The 5,127-nt window shown below is 35.3% G+C and overlaps 1 non-coding gene across 1 annotated transcript; it reads left to right on the top strand.

Annotated features, from left to right (window-relative positions):
- Nucleotides 1-785: 785 nt before the first annotated feature.
- On the top strand, nt 786-893 carry LOC148574058 (small nucleolar RNA R71). The gene has a single exon (XR_015905900.1). It is a non-coding gene; the product is annotated as a small nucleolar RNA R71 (small nucleolar RNA).
- The last annotated feature ends 4,234 nt before the right edge of the window (nt 894-5,127 follow it).

The raw sequence follows: 5,127 nt of genomic DNA, 5'->3' as shown, positions 1-5,127 counted from the left end.
TCCCCTCTTGTGGGTTCGGCCATGATGGTCAATTCAATGGCCTTGCACTCTCCTTTTGGATTTTCTTCTGTATTGCTTGGGAGAGCACTAGAAGGGGTTTCAGTGATCTTCTTACTCAGCTGGCCCACTTGTGCTTCCAAATTTCTAATGGAAGACCTTGTTTCATTCATGAAACTTAAAGTGGCCTTAGATAGATCAGAGACAAAGTTTACTAAATTAGAAGTATTTTGTTCAGAGTTCTCTGTCTGTTGCTGAGTGGATGATGGAAAAGGCTTGCTATTGCTAAACCTGTTTCTTCCACCATTATTAAAGCCTTGTTGAGGCTTTTGTTGATCCTTCCATGAGAGATTTGGGTGATTTCTCCATGAGGAGTTATAGGTGTTTCTATATGGTTCACCCATGTAATTTACCTCTGCTATTGCAGGGTTCTCAGGATCATAAGCTTCTTCTTCAGAAGATGCCTCTTGAGTACTGTTGGATGCAGCTTGCATTCCATTCAGACTCTAAAAAATCATATTGACTTGCTGAGTCAATATTTTATTCTGGGCCAATATGGCATTCAGAGTATCAATTTCAAGAACTCCCTTCTTCTGAGGCGTCCCATTACTCACAGGATTCCTCTCAGAAGTGTACATGAACTGGTTGTTAGCAACCATGTCAATGAGTTTTTGAGCTTCTGCAGGCGTTTTCTTTAGGTGAATGGATCCACCTGCAGAAGTATCCAATGACATCTTAGCTAATTCAGACAGACCATCATAGAATATATCCAGGATGGTCCATTCTGAAAGCATGTCAGAAGGACACTTTTTGGTCAGTTCCTTGTATCTCTCCCAAGCTTCATAGAGTGATTCACCTTCTTTCTGTCTGAAGGTTTGAACATCCACTCTAAGCTTACTCAGCTTTTGAGGAGGAAAGAACTTGGCTAAGAAAGCCTTGACCAGCTTATCCCAAGAGTTCAGGCTATCCTTAGGTTGAGAGTCCAACCATATTCTAGCTCTGTCTCTTATTGCAAAAAGGGAAAAGCATGAGCCTGTAGACTTCAGGATCTACTCCATTAGTCTTAACAGTATCACAGATCTGCAAGAATTCAGTTAAGAACTGAAAGGGATCTTCAGATGAAAGTCCATGAAACTTGCAGTTTTGTTGCATCAGAGAAACTAATTGAGGTTTAAGCTCAAAATTGTTTGCTCTAATGGTAAGAATGGAGAAGCTTATTCCATGTAAATTGGAATTAAGTGCAGTAAAGTCACCAAGCATCCTCCTTGCATTATTATTATTTTTGGCTGCCATCTCCTCTTCCTGTTCGAAAATTTCTGAAAGGTGCTTGCTGAATTGTTGTAATTTAGCTTCTCTTAGTTTCTTCTTCAGAGTCCTTTCAGGTTCTGGATCTGCTTCAACAAGAATGTTCTTGTCTTTGCTCCTACTCATATGAAAAAGAAGGACAGAAAAATAATAATAATAGGGATCCTTTTTACCACAGTATAGAGGTCCCTGTGTGAGTAGAAGAGAAGAAGAAAAGAATGTAATGTAAGGAAAGAAACACAAGGGTGAGGAGAGCAGAGTTGTGAGATGAAGAGAAGTGTTAGTAGATGAATAAATAAATAGAAGGAGATGAGAGAGAAAGAGAATTTTCGAAAATTATTTTTGAAAAATGGTTAGTGATTTTCGAAAATAGTTTTTGAAAAAGGTTATTAATTTTCGAAAATTAGGAATAAAATTAAAATCAAATATTAAAATAATTAGTTAATTAAAAAGAAATTTTGAAAAAGAGGGAGATATTTTCGAAAATTAGAGAGAGAGGGTTAGTTAGGTAGTTTTGAAAAAGATAAGAAACAAACAAAAAGTTAGTTAGTTAGTTGAAACAAATTTTGAAAATCAATTTTGAAAAAATAAGAAGATAAGAAGTTAAAAAAGATATTTTAAAATCAAAATTTTTTGAAAAAGATATGATTTTGAAAAAGATAAGATAAAAAGATATTTTTGAAAAGATATGATTGAAATTAGTTTTGAAAAAGATTTGATTTTTAAAATCACAATTAATGACTTGATTCACAAGAAATCACAAGATATGATTCTAAAACTTAAAGTTTGAATCTTTCTTAACAGGCAAGTAACAAACTTGAAATTTTTTTAATCAAAACATTAATTGATGATGTGATTTTCGAAAATTATGATATAAAATTAAAAAAAATATTTTTGAAAAATATTTTTGAAATTTTCGAAATTAAATAAGAAAAATGAAAAAGATATGATTTTTGAAAAAGATTTGGAAAAAGATAAGATTTTTAAATTGAAAATTTGATTTGACTCATAAGAAACAATTGAATTTTAAAAATTTTTGAAAAAGTCAATCCAAATTTTCGAAATTTATGAGAGAAAAAAGGAAAGATATTTTTTTGATTTTTAAATTTTTAATGATGAAAGAGAAAAACATGAAAAAGACTCAATGCATGAAAATTTTGGATCAAAACAATGAATGCATGCAAGAATGCTATGAATGTCAAGATGAACACCAAGAACACTTTGAAGATCAAGATGAACATCAAAACTTATTTTTGAAAATTTTTCAAGAAAAGAAAACATGCAAGACACCAAACTTAGAAATCTTTCATGTTCAAACACTATGAATGCAAAAATGCACATGAAAAACAAGAAAAGATGCAAAACAAGAAAACATCAAGATCAAACAAGAAGACTTACCAAGAACAACTTGAAGATCATGAAGAACACTATGAATGCATGATTTTTTTCAAAAAATGCAAGATGAACATGCAATTGACACCAAACTTAAAATCTGACTCAAGACTCAAACAAGAAACACAAAATATTTTTTTTGATTTTTATGATTTTCTAAATTTTTTTTTTGGATTTTTCGAAAATTATATGAAAAAGAAAAAATAAGGATTCCAAAATTTTTAATATGAATTCCAGGAATCTTGTGCTCTTTAGTCTAAAGCTCCAATCTGAGGGTTAGACATGGCTTAATAGCCAGTCAAGCTTTAGCATGTAAATCAGCTGGATCTGGAACAGTAGCAGGTGGATTAGCAACAACTAGCTTGATCTTGATAATGTTGGGTTGGAAGCCCCAGTCCAAATAAATTTAGACATGGCTTTACAGCCAGTCAGGCTTCAACATGCTTCATGAAACACTAGAATTCATTCTTAAAAAATTTTAGAATAATTTTTGAAAATAGATGAGAATTTTTTGAAAGATTTTTTTAAAACAAATTTTTTTGTGAAAAGAAAACGAAAAGAAAGTTACCTAATCTAAGTAACACGATGAACCGTCAGTTGTCCAAACTCGAACAATCCCCGGCAACGGCGCCAAAAACTTGGTGCACGAAATTGTGATCTCAGGCAACGGCGCCAAAAACTCTGTACGCACGTCTTAATAAATCGTTTTTCATTCACAACTTCGATACAACTAACCAGCAAGTGCACTGGGTCGTCCAAGTAATAAAACCTTATGTGAGTAAGGGTCGATCCCACGGAGATTGTTGGTATGAAGCAAGCTATGGTCATCTTGTAAATCTAAGTTAGGTGGATAATAATTGATTATGGAGTTTTCGAAATTAATACTAATTAAACAGAAAATAAAGATAGAAATACTTATGTATATCACTGGTGAGAATTTCAGATGAAGGTATAGAGATGCTTTCGTCCCTCTGGACTTCTGCTTTCCTACTGTCTTCATCCAATCATTCCTACTCCTTTCTATGGCTGGCTTTATGTAAGGACATCACCATTGTCAATGGCTACTTTTCATCCTCTCTGGAAAATGGTCCGATGCCCTGTCACTCCATGGATAATCGTCTGGAGGCATCACCGCGGTCAATGGCTGCATCCTATACTCTTGTGAAAATGGTCCAAATGCTCTGTCACAGCACGGCTAATCATCTGAGGTTCTCGATCATACTGGAATAGGATTTACCCTCCTTTTGCGTCTGTCACTATGCCCAGCACTCGCGAGTTTGAAGTTCGTCACAGTCATTCAATCTCAGAATCCTACTCGAAATACCACAGACAAGGTTTAGACTTTCTGGATTCTCATGAATGCCGCCATCAATCTAGCTTATACCACGAAGATTCTGATTAAGAGATCCAAGAGATAATCATCCAATCTAAGGTGGAATGGAAGTGGTTGTCAGGCACACGTTCATGGGGGAATGATGATGATTGTCACGTTCATCACATTCATGTTGAAGTGTGAATGAATATCTTAGAAGCAGAATAAGTTGAGTTGAATAGAAAAATAGTAGTACTTTGCATTAATTCATGAGGAACAGCAGAGCTCCACACCTTAATCTATGGAGTGTAGAAACTCTACCGTTTGAAAATACATAAGTGAGAGGTCCAGGCATGGCCGAATGGCCAGCCCCCATGATCTAAGAACCAGACGTCCCAAGATGCCTAATACAATAGTAAAAAGTTCTATTTATAATAAACTAGCTACTAGGGTTTACAGATGTAAGAAATTGATGCATAAATCCACTTTTGGGGCCCACTTGGTGTGTGCTTGGGCTGAACTTGAATGTTACACGTGCAGAGGTTCTTTCTGGAGTTGAACGCCAGGTTGTAACGTATTTCTGGCGTTCAACTCTGGTTTGTGACGTGTTTCTGGCGTTTAACTCCAGACAGCAGCATAGAACTGGCGTTCAATGCCCTTTTACGTCGTTTAAACTCGGCCAAAGTATAGACTATTATATAATTCTGGAAAGCCCTGGATGTCTACTTTCCAACGCAATTGGAAGCGCACCATTTGGAGTTCTGTAGCTCCAGAAAATTCACTTTGCGTGCAGGGAGGTCAGAATCCAACAGCATCAGTAGTTCTTCTTCAACCTCTGAATCTGATTTTTGGTCAAGTCCCTCAATTTCAGCCAGAAAATACCTGAAATCACAGAAAAACACACAAACTCATAGTAAAGTCCAGAAATGTTAATTTAACATAAAAACTAATGAAAACATCCCTAAAAGTAACTAGATCCTACTAAAAACATACTAAAAACAATGCCAAATGGCGTATAAATTATCCGCTCATCACAGGTCGTAACCCACCTCGGTGAGTTGCGTGATGGTGACAGGGCAGAGGATCTTTATCATATTTTGGAGTCTTTTGGATATTATCTT

This window comes from Arachis ipaensis, chromosome B2, assembly GCF_059453495.1.
Source record: "Arachis ipaensis isolate K30076 ecotype BB chromosome B2, ASM5945349v1, whole genome shotgun sequence".
In the NCBI taxonomy this organism is placed as follows: domain Eukaryota; kingdom Viridiplantae; phylum Streptophyta; class Magnoliopsida; order Fabales; family Fabaceae; genus Arachis; species Arachis ipaensis.
This window is presented reverse-complemented; position numbering and strand designations above follow the sequence as displayed.